The sequence below is a fragment of the Canis lupus genome, chromosome 14 (assembly GCF_048164855.1).
Source record: "Canis lupus baileyi chromosome 14, mCanLup2.hap1, whole genome shotgun sequence".
NCBI classification, from domain to species: Eukaryota; Metazoa; Chordata; class Mammalia; order Carnivora; family Canidae; genus Canis; species Canis lupus.
Window position 1 is genome coordinate 5277859 of NC_132851.1, and position 19760 is coordinate 5297618.

The window sequence follows — 19760 nt, forward strand, 5'->3', positions numbered from 1 at the left end:
TCAGATGCATATGCTGTCCAGCCTCCCCAGTTGGACTATAACCTTTTCAAAAACTAGCTGGTCCTGTATTATGCTTGATGTATCCTACTTAGCTAGAACATCTTGAACAAAGTGGGACATGTGTTGATTATTGAAACAGTTGGATCATTGGACCACATCTGCCTGGTATCAATGGTAAGCAAATGAGAGACAACTGGAGGCACCTTACCAGTCCTTGGACACAAAAAATCTTTCTATAGGTGGAGAACAACAGGGCCACTATATAGAATTTATTAATTCTGTATTGAATGAATACATGAATGAGTGAAAAAACCAATTAAAGGAAGGTGAGAAAACCATCAGGATAGGGTGACATTTAAGTAAGCGAGAAGAAAAAAACAGGTATTGGTTTCTCTGCAGCACAAGAGAGCAGTGTCTCTCTTTTTTTAAAAGATTTTTTATTTATTTATGAGAGACACACAGGGAGAGGCAGAGATGCAGGCAGAAGGAGAAGCAGGCTCCCTGCAAGGAGCCCGATGAGGAACTTGATCCCAGATCCTGGGATCACACCCTGAGCCGAAGGCAGATGCTCGACTGCTGAGCCACCCAAGCATCCCAGCAGTGTCTCTTTGAGTGAGGATGTAAGGGCTACATTTCTCAGTACTCCAAGTGCTAGGTTTGACCAACACATGGAGCCACAAGCCAATGGGACAGTTGCCATTTTGGCAGCTTTGTAAGAAGACTTTGCTGAATGAGCTAAATCTTACCTGGCCAAGAGGAATTCCCTAGCTTTACTGTAAACCATTAAAGCAGAAAAATAGGCTTAGAAGCATTGGAAATGAGCCAAAAGAGAGTGTCAAGAAGACAGCAGGGTCTAACAATAGAAAACGAGGCAGTAGATTAGACAGAGTAGGTGTGAGCAAGGGAGACAAAAGCAGATAAGAAGGACTAAGCAGTAACCAAGGGAAAAATAGCATCAGTACTGCTGTCCACACAGACTGTCTGTCAGAAAGGGTCTCAGGCAGCAGAAGCAATGAGGGAGATTTTTCTAAGGCATACAGTCAAGTTCTGTTCTTCTGGAACCAGCAAAAGCATTAATATGTAGGACACTGTTCTGAATTTACAAACAAGGTGTGTACTTAATGCTCATTTGTAATTTGGTAACTCAAATACATTTTCCTCTAGAAATTCTTTTAATTAGGTTAGGTACTTATCCCAAATCATAAAAACCTACTTAAGTTCCATGTACCTGAAGTTTAGTCCCTTATACAGGTATTTTAGTCACATCTAATTACCCTTAATGTTCCAGTTACTCTGGCTGCTTAAGAGATAATACCAAAATTTGTAGACTTAAAACAACAATAATTTTTATTTTGTTCATGAATCTGCAATTTAGGGTTCAGCAGGGATAGCTCATCTCTGGTCCACTTGGTATCAGGAGGAATAGGGGAAATAGGGGGACCTAAGAGCCAGGGTCTGGATTCCTATGAAAGCTTGCCCACTCATAGATCTGGTGGTGGTTGGTGCTGGCTATTCGTTATGGCCTAAGCTGCAGGTGTTGGCTGAAACACACATGGCCTCTCCGTTTTGGTCTGGGCTCCCTCACAACATGGCAGCTGATTTCCAAGAGCAAATGTTATGTGTGAGAGATACAAAGAATACCTCAGAGACAAAGAAATTGCATCTTTTGATGATCCAACCTTGGAAGTCACCTACCATTGTTTCCACTGTGCTCTACCAGTTAGACTAATCATAAGCCCATGTAGGTTCAAGGAGAGGCCAACAGATTCCAGCTCTTTATGTTGAGTGCCAAGATTCTAGAAGAGTACGTGGAAGTAGATATAATTATATGGCCAATTTTGGAGAGTACAATCTGCTATCACATGTTACCTATAGGGAAAATAAAATATATTCCAGCTTGAAAGGCAATATAGCACAGTGAATAAAGAGCCAGGACTCTAGGGCCAGATACCTAGAACTCTGTTATATATTCTTGTGTAACACTGGACAGTTTGCTTAAGCTCTCTGTGCCTCAGTTTCCTCAATTATATAATTGGGATCCTGTGAAGAAAAACTAGTTATTTTGAAAAGAGCTTAGAAGTCTATCTAGCTCCCTATATGTTAGCTACTATCATAATACCAGGGAGACACCCACTCCACCTCGGGCAGTGGTACTTCATGGTTTCTGGGGAAATGGTGGTAGTGGCAGCACTACCAGAGGTAGAAAATAATGATGACAGTTCACATTATTGAATACCTAATACCTGTCACTTACTAAGCCAATTAAGTTGACTTAAAAACCAATAAGGTAGGCACTTATATTATCCAGGTGACTGGAAAACTGTGACTTCAATAACTTGCCCAAAGTAACATCTGCAAGTGATAGATGTAGGATTTTCCCCAGATTATTTTAACTAAATAGAAGACTGAATTCTTGGATAACTGTGTGGAATAAAATCTTTCTCCTAGGGGTACCTGGATGGCTCAGTTAGTTAAGCATCCGATTCTTGATTTTGGCTCAGGTCATAACCTCAAGGTTGTGAGATGGAGCTCCAGACCTGGCTCCATGCTCAATGGGGAGTCTACTTGAGATTCTCTCCCTCTCCCTCTGCCCCTCCCCCACTCATGTTTTCTCTCTGTCTCTCCCAAGTAAATAAATCTTAAAAAAAAAAACCTTTCTCCTAAATCTGATTTGCAGGTGAATGAAAAATGAATGGCATTATGCCATTGGGATTGTTTATTATAGCAGTAAGCTTATCTTGACTGGATTAGTACAGGGAAGATAAGATAGAGTTAACCCTTGAAGAACATGGGTTTGAACTGTGTAGGGGTCCAGTTATACATGTATTTTTTTTTTAAAAGACTTATTTATTCGTGAGAGGGAGAGAGGCAGAGACATAGGCAGAGGGAGAAGCAGGCTCCCTGCAGGGATCCTGATATGGGACTCAATCCCCAGTCCTGGATCACACCCTGAGCCAAAGGCAGATGCTCACCATTGAGCCACCCAGGCATCCCATACACATGTATCTTTTTTTCTAATAAATACAGTATAGTACTGTAACCATTTTCCTTATGATTTTCTTTTCTCTAGGTTACTTTATTATAAAAATACACTATAAAATACATATACTAATATGTGCTAATTGTTTATACTATTGGTGAGACTTCTGGTCAATTTAGGGTATTAACAGTTAAGTTTTGGGGGAGTCAAAAGTTATATTTGGATTTTTGACTTCAGGGGAGGTTGGCACCCCTAGCCACCATGTTGTTCAAGGGTCACAGCATTTGGGCACCACTAACTTAAGGATTCCTTTCTTAAAATGGCTCTTCTTATTTGCATAATACAGCATATTTGCCTAAAAGATAATCATTCTTTAGGTCAGTTAGTACCAGTCTCATTTTCTTCGTAATTAGAAGACAGATAGCCTTTGGCCCACTGAGAATAGGGCTGGGAATACTGATCTGGAATACTGAACACTGATATGAACAGATTGCTTAACAAATTAGGTTGGCTGTTCACCAGCTGAAGAATGCCTCTTCTAAGGTTTAACTCAGGTGTAAAATCTAATGGCTTCCAGTTGTTTGCTTGTCTCTTTTGTTTTGATGTTTGTTTGCTTGTTTGTTTTTAAAGATAATTCTCTGCTTTGACTACACTGGTCAGCATGGCCATTAGGAAGAAACTTTGTCTGTTGATATATATAGGTTCCCTAAAAGTGGACTATAAGTTCCACGATGTTAGGGACCTTGCCTGTCTTCTTCACCATAGTATCCCGGTGTCTAGGATAATGCCTGGCACACAGTAGGTATGCAAAACTTGTTGAATGTATGAAAGACTGAATGTTTGACTAAAAGCTCAAGGAAACAAAAATGAGAAGTCCATAAAGTAATCTGAGTTCTTTATGCCAGTGGCATATATCACTCAAAGACTGTGTGAGGGAGGGGCCCAAAGTGCTTCCTATAATACTGTGGATGCAGTACCAATTGATAAATGCTTGCCTCCTGTGGCACCTAATGCCTGGGAAGGAGGAGGATGGGATAACTTTTGTAGGATGCTATTTTTTATCTCTGAGGATGGTGTAAATATGGTCACAAAATTGGTTGTGGTTTTAGTTGTATGAATCACATGAAAGTCTGTGGGAGTGAGCTGAGCAGATAGCCAAAGAATATAACACTTCTCAACATTTGCCTCTGATGGATAGGGTTTAAATTCATAAAAGTAAAGAAAATCTAGAATCATCCTTTAAAAGATTCATCCCTGCATAAAAGCAATATGCAGCCTTTGGTTCTCCTGCAGTCATTGAAACAGAATTCAGAAAATATGAACGATCCTTATATTAGGACAAGCAGCAGCTGAATATCATTCCAATTAGAGATTACTTTCCTGCAAATCAAATATAGAACTTTAATATTCACTAAGTATGTTTTACATGAGTGTAAACTAGATTTTAAAGAGATGCTGTGTCTCTAATTAAAGGCATTTATAGAAATATGTCCCAAAAAACTAAGGTTCATTGAAGAGATAAAAAGAACAGACCGTCTTTAGTTTGAAGAACATGGCTCCAGTGAATTTAAATATTTATCATATAATTTTTATATCAAAGTCTTAATGAGCACTAACTTTTATGGCATCACTTCTGGAGACAATAAAAAATACTATATTCTGGAATGCTATTTCTAGTTGGATTTCCATCATGGGGCACCATTCAAATAACAGTTGATTTCATGAAGAGTAATGGCACATTCCTTTCTGAACTTAAAATTTCAAACACCTGCCATCAAAGAAGCAAACAATACAGCTGGAAGTCAGAGATTTTAGACTTTTTCTAAGTTTCTTTGTTAAGTTGCCTCAGAGACTCAAAGACCCCCAAGCAGGTGTTCTTTTCTTGTCCAATGAATAAAAAATGTTTGAGAAAAATCATCTTTCATAATTTCCCAAGAACACATGAAGGCAAATTGCTAAGCTTCCATTTCAAATGTTAGGGATTTGGATTGAGTTTAGACAACAGCTTGTACAAAATGTCACAGCTCCAATTCTCTGACGCTGAGATGGGAGATGCTGATGTAATAGAAAGAGTGGCTTTGGACAATCTAAAGGCAGAGCTGGAAAGGTAATGAATGATACATGACATCAGCCAACCAACTGCAAAGCTACCTAGTTGGTCGGAGAAGAAAATCAGGCAATATTTTCTGCAAATTCAAAGTGACGTGAGAATGAGACAATTGCTTATATAGTCATGCTAAACCATAATATTAATACCTCCTGTAATGTTCTTAAATATACAATAAGTAAAATATGATTCTGAGTTCAAATTACTTGGAAAATGTCTCTAATTCGCATTTCATTTTGAATGTGATCCATCCTGGAGACTTCTGGTAGATAAACTAGCAGGTTCTATTCTGAGTACCCAACTTATAGATTCACACACGTATGTGCTTTATTTTACACTAGAAAGTTACATAAGCTCTCTAGTGACCTCACATAACATCCTGTGTTCTTCATCTGAGTACTACTAGCTTATTTTCCCTGAGTGAATAAAGGCTGTTCTGTAACTAGCTTTAGTCTTACTTCTGTGATCCATGGTTTTAACTTGAATAACTTGCATTAACACTATGAGTCTTTCCTCTTCACTCCTATCTAATGAGGTAAGAGTTTCCCAATCCATGTAACATAAGAATGCCTATGGATTGGAAAATAAACAAAAGTTCTAGTTTGGTAGCTGTCTGGATATATCATCCCTTTTCACACAGAAATTTGAGAATACTGTGAAATTCACACATTTACAGAATAAAATCAGATGTGTAACTGAATGTGGAAATGGTGTGTGTTTTGTCTGATGCAGTTCTGAAACCTTTTGGCATCACTTGCTCACATATCATTTAACTCAAGGGTGGATAGAATTCAAGAGGATCCAAGAACTCGGATGGGAAAAACATTACACTTTGAGTTTCATCAGTCTCAAACTGAAATTTAGCATTTCTTTTAATTAAAATGTAGGCTACAAACCACAGTACCTGTGATTTTGTCACCAAGAGAAATCACGGATATTCTCACATCACGTTATAGTCAGTATAGATATTCTGAAATATCTTTTACACTCATTACTACTTCAAAATTATGATAGCTATACCTGCTGCTAGCTTGTATTATTTAAGAATAAGTTAACATTTAAAAGCATCATTCTGAGAAGTCTATAGGCTTTCCAGGTTGCCAAAGAAGCCCATGACACCAAAAATGTTAAAAAACAACAACAACAACAACAACCCGAAACTGTACACAAAGAACAACCAGATTTCAATGCGAATCATTCTTTGCTATCTTTTGAAGCTGAAACAAACTTGACCTTGAAATCAGCACAGTCTCACTGCTTTAAGTAGATGACTGTGATGAGAGTAATTTTTTTTTTCATTTTGCCACAAGAAAAAACCTGTAGATTCTAGAGTATCTCTGAGGTCATGGCATAGGTTTCTCTCCTAGTGATAAACTTTATCATGACATTTTGCCATCAACAGACTTGTTCTCTTATATGCCACACTGCTGAAATCCAGTGTATTTTATAAGGGCATTGAAATAGTCATTTAAGAACTTTCATTTAAAACATCATAAAGGGAGATAAAAAGAAATCTTTGCTATCTAAGCTATAATGACAATTACTTATTTTTCATAAAAGAAGCAAACATCAAAGTACTCCATCAAAGATAGTATTTTTAAATGACATGCTACTGGTTCTGTTCATCTTATTTAAAATGTTAAAAATCAATTAACATATTTCTAGGGGGTGTTAAGAGTGTGGCCTCTGAGTTAGTGTAATTATGAGATAAATTAAATGACGAAATGATGCCTCAGTAGATATGCCTGGACTGTAAGCACATTAGACTTTTTGGAAAATCCTCCATGAGGACTCTGACCCAAAATAGACTTATCAAATGCCAGTCAGTTCAATGAATATTCAGTCATTGAAAACTACTGAAAAATTATTAATGCACTCAGTTATTCACTTATCACTGAAACCAAATACTGTTCAAAATTCTCATCTCCAAGAAAAAAATAAATGCAATCAGAATTTTAAAACTAATAAAGAATATAAAAAATAACAACAATATATTCTTGCATTACATTGAAATATAATACATATATCACAAAATATATATTATTCATATACACAGTTAAACCATTATTTTCTATCCAACAAAATAATAGGTACATTACATGTGCTGCCCTAAAATTTGCCTATTTTTCCTGTTGAATTTGTAAGATTTAGAAACCTGGTTATAAAGGCAGGCTTTGATTAACTTAAATGCCAGGGTTTTCTTTGAATTACAAGCTACAAAATCATTCAGTCTGCGTGCAATGATAGAAAATCCAAAATTACTAAACTTGGGGAAAAATGAACTATAAAAAGGCAAATAAAACAATTTGCATTGTTTACTGCAATAGGAATAAGGAGATAAAAGGCCTTATTAATCACAGTCATCAAATTATTCATTCAAAATTGAGAGCAAATATTAGTGACTATATCTGTATTTGAATTAAAATAACATCTACCAATGATAATCCAGATTTAGTGCTATCATTTCCTTCTGTGGGCAATATTTCAGTTCTTAAATAGAAGAACAGCTTACAGGACTCCTCGGTGAAGACTATCCAATGCCATTCTCTTCCACTGCTGAATTTGCAGAGGAAGACACTGACAATGTGCACTTTGCTTTAACAACCAAAAAGCAACTGCATGCACACATACATAAGAGGTTCCACCCCAACTTCTTTGGCATATTCTAGATTATTTTTCTCTAAACAGGAAGCTGTTGACAGTTTCCCTGGTATTTTCAGAATACCCTATTTACAAGAAAAAACCCCAACTTTTGTTTCAAAGTATAATGTTCTTTCCCCACTGTGTCTATTGTTGCTAATTATGCATGTTGCAAGCAAGCTAGAAACCAAATTCCAAACTATTCTAGGCTGATTCAGAATGGGTAACAATTTAAAAAAACACAAAACAGTTAGCAACATATTGCAAGACTATGCTGGAGTCTTGAAACCCAAAACAATGCTGAAGGGAGGATTCCTGGAATTCAACGGGGAATATTTGGCTCAAGCTGCAAAATCCGTATCTCTGAATAATGTCATGTTAGCAAGTGTTGAGCAAGAAGGGCGATTATATTTTAACTTTACTTTAGAGAACATTAATCCAAATTTAACCAAATTCCAGAGACTCCGCACAAAATTAGCAACTAGAATCTGCTTCACATTTTTTCCCCTGGTACAACAATAATTGCTCATGAAGACAAACTTGTAGGAGGTAAAAGAGAGGGGAAAACCGCAATAATCTATAAACATCTAACTATTGTATATAAAGCCGACTAATTACCTCACACAAAAGAAGCGCAGGATTTAACAGTCCATGCTCTGCGCCCCGGGAGGCGGCGGCGGCGGCGGGCAGAGCAGGAGCAGGAGCAGGAGCAGGAGCAGGAGCAGGAGCAGGAGCAGGAGCAGGAGCAGGCGCAGAGCAGGCGCAGAGCAGCCGCAGGAGGCGCGGCCGCATCCACCAGCTTCTCCCGGGCCTTTGACTGTGTGGACTCAGCCACAGAGTCTGCCTCCAGCTGACGTCAAAGTCCCTGTCACATGGCCAGATGAAAGCCAAGAGAGCATTGGTTGTCGTAGCAACCAGAGAACAGCTCTGAAATTATTTCAATAGGTCATCTGTCACTGTAGGGGATGTGTGTGTACACACACGCACCCCACAATCATCACGGACAGCTCCCCGACAACCTCAGCCTCCGAAGTTGTGACTCAAGCATGCCTACAACTCTCCTCTTGAAGACTGGTGTCTGTTCTTTCTAGTTCCTCGCAGGAAAATGCATGCCACCCTAAGTAAGTTCCCACTGGTCTCGTTATCACCAGCATGGAGCGTGTCTCTCTCCCTCCAGAACAGAAGGAAAGAAACTGAAAAATTCTGGGGGAAGTTTTCTGAGCTAATTAAAGCTCTCTGTAAGCAAATGGATAAAAACAGAAACTCAAGAGGAGCTGGAAGAAAAGATATCGTCAAAAAACCCCATAAGAATCCACACTGATGTTCTGAGACCATGCTAGTGATGGAAAGAAATACAAGAAACATGGGGGTAGTGGCCCAGGCCCAGGGTCGGATGAGAGAATCTAAGGACTCTGACACCAAGGGGAGAAACTTGGCTGATGAATTCCGGAGTCCTGCACTGTAAAATGTCCATGCAAGAACGATGACCAAAGTAGCAAAACAGTACCACATTAAAACACCTCGTGAGTACATTTAAAATGCTTTTAGACCCTTGCATTGAGGTCACCGAACAGGTGCCAAATCCTCTCCTCCTGAATGCTCTCCTCCACAGCCCTTTGGGGCTCAGCAGGGAGTAAATGGGCAATGCCCCACAAACACAAAGTGCCGTGAAAGCCTAGAGCAGCAGTATAGAGGGACGGTCCTGCACATTTCCTAACTTCAGCTTCATTTCCTTTAGGACAATCCCTGCTTATTTCTCACTTCTCACACATGCTTATTTCCTACTTCATCCTCCCTCTCAATTAACAGAAAGCCAATTAAACAAAGTGAAATGAAGTCCACAGGAAAGTACTATGAAAAATACATGCAGAAAATGTATACTCATTCAAAGGGCAAAAGGGCTAAAAGGCAGAGGGAAGGAGATTACTCTCAGAACCTGAAGGACCCTTCCATGCTAGTGTTACAAGGATTTCCATTCTGGCTCTTACAAAAAAAAAAAAAAAAGAGTTGCTCCCGGAGTACTACAAAATATAAATGGAAGCTAAACCACCTAAGCAGATTACATTTGTGCCACTCTCAAAGAATGAAATTTCTTCATTGTCAGAAATTGGTTCTTGTTGAACAAAGACTAATGTCCAAAATGTGGCTATAAAATCCTTCTATTCCAGCTTCCTTTTCTTTTACTTCTGTCCCAGCCCCAACTGGAAGAAAAGATACGTTTATATTTGAAAAGTTATTTTCCTGAAGCTATTAGCTGTAGCAGTGCAAAAGTAAAATCAAGCTGCAGTGCTTTAGTGATTTCAGAGACATGACAGTTGGGAATTTACCTTTGGGCACAAGAACAAGTGGTTAATTGAACCCAATGTCCATCTAAGTGGGATGAGATGTCTCGCCACTACCCCCATGTTTCTTGTATTTCTTTCCATCACTAGCATGGTCTCAGAACATCAGTGTGGATTCTTATGGGGTTTTTTGACGATATCTTTTCTTCCAGCTCCTCTTGAGTTTCTGTTTTTATCCATTTGCTTACAGGGGCAGATTTCAGCAACAGCCACAATTCACAATTTTGCAGTTTTTTCAGTTATAGTTCTGGGTCTTTGTTCAGAAATGCATATCATAGTAATGAGTGGAATGGGAAGGAAAGAGAGAGAGCATGTCTTTCCAGATTTTCCAGGGCCCCATGTCCTCGGAGCTGCCTGTTTTATGATCCTTCTGATTCCAGATCCTTGGCTGCCTGAGCAACGTGTTCTCGTTCTGCAGCTCCAGCATCTGAGTAAAGCTGCAGTACCAAGCTCTGCCAAAAGGTGATGTCCTCTGAAATAAGAAGTTCTCAATTCTGAATAGGTCTAAAATTCAGGGCTTGCTTTAATTTGAAATTTAGTTTGAAATTTAGCAAAAACTAACATCTTTTCACTTTGAATTTTCTATCATTTTTAAATGATAGGTATGTTTTACTATATATTGACTTGGGCTTAAACTCATTATAAGTTAAAATAATCAGTGGACTGACCTTCAAAATGAAAAGTGGCTGCATGTAAATCATCCTTTCTATAGCATGCTTCCAACCTGTCATCACTCATTTTCCCTTTGCAAACTACCCAGGATTAAGGATTCTTCTTACAGCTAAAGAAGCTATCAGTTACCTGCAGGGGTTAAATGGAGAGGATGATCTCAGTTGGAGCTGAGGTTTCTACTGATTTGGCTAATTAATGCAAATGTAGTTGAAAATATCATAGGAAATACAGATGAGGGTTTCTCCAATCACAGCCCACCATATTGAGGGAATATGTGTCATTTTATTTTTTAAATGATAACTCATTTTTTTTTAGGTGAAAATGATTCACTGAATTTAAAAATACCCATTCAAAAATAGTTCTACACCATAGTTTTCACTTGCTGTATGAATATCAAGGCTGCCTATTATTAGTTTGATCACTTTGCTGGAAATAACTGATAAATACCAAACAAGGAGTCTGACTTGGGCTCACTCATCTGAATTAACAGGTGGTATGTGCCATGAGTAGACAACTATAATCAGCCTTTTATTTGATAATTCTAGGTAAAAATGTTCCTGTCTCCCCATCTTAATATTAGTGGGAAGGCCATGGACTTCTTTTTTGGAGACATTGGGTTCAAATCTCATCTGGGCAAGTGTCTACATCCTAAGGTTGTTGTGAAGATTATAAAGTCAGTGTATTCTAAAGTTCTGACTCCTGGCCACAGGGTAGATGGCTTAATGGGTATGTCATTTCTGGTTTATCCGTCTGATTCTGATAAGTCTACAAAGACTTTCAGGGAAAGACAGACTCTTATTCATCTCTACAACTCTGGGGTTAGCACAGGACCCAGGACATGATGAGCGCTCAGTAAATGCTGAGTGTCTCAACTATTGGGAATGCTGGGAACAGAGAAAAATGGTTCTCTTTTCTTCCCACTTACTGAGAAGAAAGAGCTTCCCCTCAACTCCAAAAAAGGCAAAGGAAGGAAAAATAAAACTCTGAAGTTATCACATTATATAGCAATGAAAGGGTTCAAATAAATTTACCAAGTAAATCAAACTTATCTCTACTAAATCATGAATACTTTTTATGAGTGTACATAAGTTATATGATGATGTATTTTATGGCTATTGCTAATTAATGTTGGATAATTTTTTATGGTAACTGAAATTAATTGAGTACTTAATACCTGAAGCATTGTTCTAAGTGCTGTAGAGATATTAAATCATCCACTATAACCCTAGGAGGCAGGTACTCCTTTCCACATCTCACAGCTGATGAAACATAAGCATAGAGATGTCAAATAACTGGCCTACCTAGTACATGGCAGAGCCAGGATCTACACTCCAGAAGCCTGGCTACATAAGTGCTGGGAAATAATTTACATTTGCTGTATTTTTAGAAAGAATTGAATTATTTATGTTTATTTTATACTTGAGAATTGTTTTTATTTTTATTTTTTTTATTTTTAATTTCTTATGAGGGAGAGAAGACCAACTTTTCTTTTCTGCATCTGGGAACTCTAATGATCTCAATCTAACTTTGACCTAAAGAATAATATGGCAAGAAAAATTTAATCAGGAAGATTTGAATCAAGGAAAATGGGCAAAGTGCAATAGTGATAATTTCCTGACTAAAATTGTGCCCGAATTATTATAGTCTTCACTGAAGCAACTATTTGGATTGAATAAAGAAAATCACACATGACCAAAGTGTTGAAAACTAAAGGCAATGACAAAATATTAAAAGCAGCAATACCATGAAGTCATATTAACTTTAAAGGCAAACAGAAGACTTTTTAATAGTAAAATTCAACAGTAAAACAAACAATCCAATTAGAAAACCAGCAAAAGGGGATCCCTGGGTGGCGCAGCGGTTTGGCGCCTGCCTTTGGCCCAGGGCGCGATCCTGGAGACCTGGGATCGAGTCCCGCATCGGGCTCCCGGTGCATGGAGCCTGCTTCTCCCTCTGCCTGTGTCTCTGCGCCTCTCTCTCTCTCTGTGACTATCATACATAAATAAATAAAAATTAAAAAAAAAAATTTAAAGAAAACCAGCAAAAGAAAGGAGGAGAATTTCGCCAAATATGTACAGATGACAAACACACAAAAAGATTTTCTAACATCATAAACCATTAGGGAAATGCAAGTTAAGAAAAATCATAATGAGATATCACTATACAACTATCAAAATGACTAAAATATAAATAGTGATGATATCAAAACTGAATCACTCATACATTGCTGGTGGGACTGTAAAATGATACAGCCACTATCATTAATGGTTTGGCAGTTTTTCAAAAACATTACACATGCAACTACCATATGACTCAGCAATGGTACTCCTGGTATTTCAGAGAAATGAAGGCTTATGTTAACACAAAAGCTTGTAAATGAAAGCTTATAACTTTACGATGGATACTAATTGGAAACAATTCAGATGCTTTTTTTTTTCTTAGATTTATTTACTTATTTGAGAAAGAGAGAGAGAGAACACGTGTGAGTGTGAACAAGTGGGAAGGAGGGGTGGAAGGAGAGAGAAATCCTCAACGGACTCTGTGCTGAGGGTGGAGCCTGATGGAGAGCTGGATCCCAGGATCCTGAAATCATGACCTGAGCTAAAATCAAGAGTCAGCAGCTTAACCAACTGAGCCACCCAGGTGTCCCCAGATGCTTTCAATAGGTGAAATGGGTAAACAAATTTTAGTATATCCACACCAAGGGATACTATTCAGTACTAAAATGTAACAAACTGCTGATACACACAAAAACCTACATGAATGTCCAGAGAATTTTCTTGAGTGAAAAAACTAATCTCAAAAGATCACATACTATATGATCCATTTATATAACACGATTGATATGGAAAAGTTCTAGAAATGAAAAACAGATTGGTGGTTTCCAGAAATTAAACTGACCATGGGTGGGAGAGAAGTGCTTATGTTATAAAAGTACAACACAAGGGATCCTTGTAGTGATAAAAACTTCTGTACTTTGACAGCTTCTATATCAATGTCAGTATCCTGATTGTAATATCATACTACAGTTTTGGAAAATGTTACCTTTAAGGGAAAGTGGGTAAAACATATCTGGATTCTTTCTGTATTGTTTCTTTCAACTGCATGTGAATCTACACTTAACTCAAAATAAAAGTTTAATTAAATTATTTTACATGAAGACAACATAGGACATTTTCAGTCAAAAACTGAGGGCATTTGTTTCAAAAGAATTACACTAAATTTAGAAAAAGATGTTTAGGGAGAAAAAATAATTTTGGCTGGAAACACAAAGATACAGAAAGGACAAATATGTGGATAAATCTAAATGAATACTGATTTTATAAAATGATGTCCTGTGGGGCTTAAAATGTGGTAGATCCAAAATATAGGGCAAAATTAGCACAAAAGGTAAGAGAGGATGAATAGAACTAAGATGTTCTAAGATTCTTGTATACTGGTAAAAGTACTAATTAGTAAGTCTCTAATAAGGTAAGGATGCACATTGTAATCCTCATATCCACTAAAAGAACAAAAAAATACATAGCTAAAAACTAATAGATCAGGAAAAGCACTTTTAAAATTACTTGATTCCCAAAAGAAGCAAGAAAGGAGAAAAGAAAAGAAAGAAAATGATAGGATAAATAGTAACATCAAAGATTTAATCTCAAACATGTCAGTAATTGCCAAAATACTTAAACCAACCAAATACTCCAATTAAAAGATTACAAACATTAGACTATATTAATAAGCAAATTCTAACTTTATTGGATACAAGAATTGGGAAGTGATACACAAACTACCAAGCTAAAGCTGCTATAGCAATATTACTATCAAGAAATAGTGGTTAGTAGTAATATAAGTGAGAAATACTACTAGAGATATAGAGAAACACTTCATAATTCACTTTTCTAAATACGCAAATGCACCTAATAAAATAGCGATAAGTAGAAAAAAACATAATCATAGTACTGATTTAACATATCTTTCTCAGTAACTCATAAAACAAATAGGGAAAAAAGGTAGAGATATAGAACATTTCAATGACAAAAAACTTGGCTTAATTAACATAAGAATAATCTTAATTACAAAATACATATTTTTTTTTCTCAAATGTTTTTAACAACATTGACTACCTGCTGGACCCTAGGACTGTCTCAACACATTATAAATGATCAAAATCACAGAATATACTCTTTGTACACAATGAGGCAGAAAGATAACAATTAATATTAAAGACAAATAGAAAACCTCTAAATGGAAAGTAAGCAATGCATTTCTAAGTAACCAATGGATTAAAAAGGTTACATAGCAATTTAGAAATATTTTGAACTGAACAACAAAATACAATGCATCAAAACTTGTATGTACCTAAAGCACTAATGGAAATGTATAAATATATTAAAATACACACACATGCACACATGAGTTCTACTTTTAGAATGGCACTTTGAGGAGTTCCATGGACCTGCTTCCCAGTGCAACATACATAACTGTGAAAAATACTTTAAAATATCCTAAAGTCTCTGAAAATCTTCATTGGCATACAGCCAACGAAAAGATGTTTATTCAAGAAAATATACTGAAACTTGATAAGAACATTGAGAGTCTGTGGCACTTGAGTCATGACTCACTTCTTTCCCAATCCTTAAGCTCAGTTTGTTGGAAGCTAAATCCTTGGAAGTTGTGACCAATAAGATTGATCTCCTTCTCCCTTCAGCTCTCAATCAAAGGATGTAGTGCCTCACTGGAAAAGGCAGGCCATCAGCATTTCTCTTGTTCTCGTGTTAAATTCCTGACCAGTGCAGCTAAGAAGTTGGGGGCTTCTTTCTTCCACCTCAACTCCACTCACAAGAGTACAGGTTCTACTCCAGGTACAATAGGTTAAAAAAATGCTGGGGTCTTATTGCTCTTAGCCCAGTTCCCTTGTAGGACAGAGATTCTATGTCGGAGACAGTCTGAGAAGACCAGAGGCCACCACCATTGACCAGTGCCCAGAGTAGTTACTTAGAGTTTTTTCAGAGAGGTAGTCCATAAGAATAGAGAACTATGAAGATCTTCCCAAAGGAAATAACTTTATTTAAAATAGAGAGTGGTGAAGTTCAATTTTAAGGGTGCTCTTAAAAACAATGGAGATTTAGGTGTAAAAATTCAGAGGGGACTGATAGAAGAGTAAAAGCCAAACTCCAGACCAATAGTTTACCAGAGAGAACCAGCTAAGAAACAGCTAAAAATATCCCTTTTGGGGTCAGAAAAAAAAACTCAAAGATTGGCCTCAAAAATCCTTTGATGAATGTAATCGGATGAGACTATGGAGCAATTTATGCCCCAGAGCATTTTAAGAAACACTAGCCCAATCAGCAAAAAGTTAGTGAGGCCTAACAGCTGGGTGTGATACCAAATGTGGCAGACAACATAGCAGAGATCAGGACAAGAGACAAAGAAAGCCATATTAAATTAGTCTTCACAGAGTTACTGGGCAGTCAGTAAATAGTGGTATGAATAGTACCCTTGTATTGTGCTTTATGGCTTATTTTCATGATTCTATTTCATTTGACTCTGAATCAGTGCAAGCATTTAATTTTTTAAAAGGCCGAGTATCCACAATTTAAGCCTCTACCTCGAGTGGTTGTGGAAAAAAAAGAGCAAAGTAAAACAAAGAAGGTAAAAGGAAGGAAATTATGAAGAAAGCAGATATTAATTAAATTGAAAATGAGAAATCCAGAGTTGATTCTTTAAACAAATAGAATTTATAAAACACCTAGAAGAATGAACAAGAAAAAAACACACCAATATGTGTGTTTTAAGAAAAGGGCATCATTGTGGATCCTACAGATGTTAAGAAATAATATATTTCACAGGTTCCTGGATTCTTGTGATAGAAGATACCTTAGTGTCAGCCAGTCCTAGCTTCCTTCCAGTGGAGAAATCCTCCCTATACCATGCCTATACTGATGTAGTGAGCTCTCCACTACAAAATGTCAAGTCATCCATTGTGGGAATGTTCCAACTGTTTGAAAGTTCTCCCTTATTATAATCTCAAACCAAATGTCCCCTTCCCATCACTTTCATGCCAGGCTCATGTTTTGCTCCTTGATGCTACAAAGAGTAAATTGAATCCTTTGGTTCACATGATGGCCCTTCAGGGATCTAAAGGAGTAGCTATTATGTCTGCAGCTGCCAGTTGTCCCCCAATACTCATTTTCCTCTTCATAGAAGTAGCATGCTTAGCTGGGAAATAGCTGCCAGAACAAAGACATTTTATTTTCCAGCCTCCCTTGTAGGTCTGTGGCTTTGTGATTAAGGACAGACCAATTGAATGTAAATAGATAATGTCATGTGTAGCTTCCAGGAATTTCCTTAAAAACAAATGAGCAAACAAACTTGTCTAAGCTCTTAGACTTCTCTTTTTCATTCCATTTACCATCTTTCTGCTTGGGAGCATGGAGGTGATGGGCACCACTGTGGACCACGGAGAAATGGGCTACATACACTACAGATATATGGTGGAGAAGTGAGTGGGAAGAAGCCTGGGTTCTGAAGCCTTCCTGGAGAAAAGCTGCCATTCTAGTCCTACATTACTTCCTTCCAGATGTGTGTGTGTATGTGAGAGAGAGAGAGAAAGAGAGAGAGAGAGAGAGAGGGAAAAGGAAAGTTCTTATTTAAGGCACAATTTGTGCATGTTAAACCTATTTCCAACTGTTAGAATTTCCACCATCAAAAAAGTTGAGAACTTTGTGGGGCTCCTGGCTGGCTCAGTGAGTGGAGGAGCATGTGACCCTTGATCTTAGGATCATGAGTGCAATCCCCGTGTTGGGTGTAATGCTTACTTCAAAATTTTTTCTTAAAAATTGGGGAACTTTGCGCAAGGGAAATGACACCTGTTAAATAAGTTTATGGAATTTCATGAAATTCCCGGGAATCCTTAGAGAAGAAAATAAATTGTAATACATTCAAAAGCGTTAAAGAAGTGCTAGATAATAGCTCTTCATTTCTCCAAATTAAACTAAAACCCTTTAGTTATAATATTCATGAAAGATCCCTTAAGGTCTTTCTGGACACTCAGGAATTGCATGGCTCGATGATAAAGAAAAAGGAGAAAAGAGACAACAAAATCATTCAAAGAATAAAAATGGCCTCTCCTTTCACCCTGCCTGCCTTTTCATAGATTGAATAAGAGAAATAAATTATTTTCTCAAAGAGAGAGAATGTCTCACAGCAAACTAAGGATTTTGTTTTGTAGAAAAATTGTCCACAAATCATCTCTTTATATTTAATTTCCCATACAAAAGAAAAGCTGCAAAATGCTACTTTTCTATCAGTGACATCTAGTACATTTAAAGCAAATATTGTAATAAGATCTTTGGTTTTGCTCTTTTGGGAAGATTGCTTTAGAACCATAACTCTTTCTTTGCTGTCAGACTGACACTGTTGCACATTTACAAATCTGACTTTTACAAATCACCAAGTGTTTTATTGTTTTGAATTTCTAAGGGATAAGGAAATAAAACCAAAAGGAGTAAAGAATCTAGATGGCTTCCTTGTGGTGCCTGTTGAAAATGCAGTTCCTATCAACAAGAAGAGAGAAGCAATCCTGAAATTCGTCTTCAACCCAAAGTCATATATTTTGTTGAGTTTTTGTGCAAAACATTGGCATCAAGGATTCTTGGCATGTTATTTTTTTATTATTTATTTTTTAATTTATTTTTTATTGGTGTTCAATTTGCCAACATATAGAATTACACCCAGTGCTCAGCCCGTCAAGTGCCCCCTTCAGTGCCTGTCACCCAGTCACCCCCACCCCCCGCCCACCTCCCTTTCTACCACCCTTTGTTCGTTTCGATTCTTGGCATGTTAGAATGGAAAGGGTATGAACTTTGGGGTTGGGTACACTCAGATTTATATGTAGGCTTCCCAAATATGACTTTTATCTCTGTGGCTTTGGACAATTGACTTAACCTCTCTGAGCCTTGATTTTATTATCTGTGAAATGCAAACTCTAAAACTACCTTGCAAGGTGGTTATAAAGAATGATGTTCAAATTAATAGTGCGTCTGCTACAGTTCAAGAGACAGAGTTAATATTCACAATTAATTAATTAACAATTAACAAATGTGCTAATTAAGCTCCAGTTTACCCTAAATCAATACTTTCTAAGAAACAAATTTACTTAAAGTGTGATTTTATACTTTCATTGAGTTCCTTAAAGAGTAAATTAGAACAATTCTTAATATCAACAGAACTATGGATCTATATTTCCATAGCCTGTATTTCCACTTAATAGCACTTAATGACAGTTAAAACCACAGCATAAATTCCTATTTAGCCTATTATTTATTCCTCATAAAAGAGGGAAAATAAGACATTAGTTTATTAGTTCACTGATATTCTCTTCTAAAAAAGCCACCCCTAAAAAGAGCACATACCATATACTCCAAGAACTGCAAATTTATAGGGCTTTTTTAAATGCAAGTATAAAACAAATGTTATAACACTGTAAAATATGTGAATCTTGCCTTAATAAAATCAAATGTATATACATCTTAATGTAGCAAAGTAATTAATTAGAACATTTAAAGCATAACTATTTCCTCTGGTTCATATAAAATCTAATTCAATTACAGAAAAAAATGATTGATTACAACTTTTCAGAAAGACATTTGACTAAAGGAGGTATCCATCTTCTTGACTTTTGTCCTAATAATCAGACTACTTATTTCACTTATTGTATTTGGGTAACGTGATAGGAAAATTAATACTCTCCCTTTTCTCTACTCATACCCCCTGAGATGTCTCTCTTTTAATCCCAGGAGCCTATGAATATGTTATTTTACATGTCAAGGATGAATTAAGGTTGCCAATCAGTTGACCTTAAAATAGAAAGATTATTCTGGATTATCTGATGAGCCCAATGTACTCATGAGGGTTCTTAAAAATGGAAGAGAGGCAGAGAGTGGCAGCTTGAAAAGGTCTTGGCCCAGTGTTGCTGGCTCTGAAGACAGAGAAAAGGGCCATTAGCCAAGTGTGCAAGCAGTCTCTA

The 19760-nt window shown here is 37.1% G+C and overlaps 1 protein-coding gene across 12 annotated transcripts in view; it reads right to left on the minus strand.

Annotated features, from left to right (window-relative positions):
- NCALD (neurocalcin delta) overlaps positions 1 to 19760 on the minus strand; it is a 370439-nt gene that overhangs the window by 71949 nt on the left and 278730 nt on the right. The window contains exon 1 of one of the 12 annotated variants that reach the window (XM_072774069.1): positions 8346 to 8573. The exons of 10 other annotated variants lie outside the window; for them this stretch is intronic. The gene's annotated coding sequence lies outside the window, so the exon portion shown is untranslated. Of the gene's footprint in view, positions 1 to 8345; positions 8593 to 19760 lie in introns of those variants that run through there. One more of the 12 variants, XM_072774084.1, reaches the window with a different exon arrangement.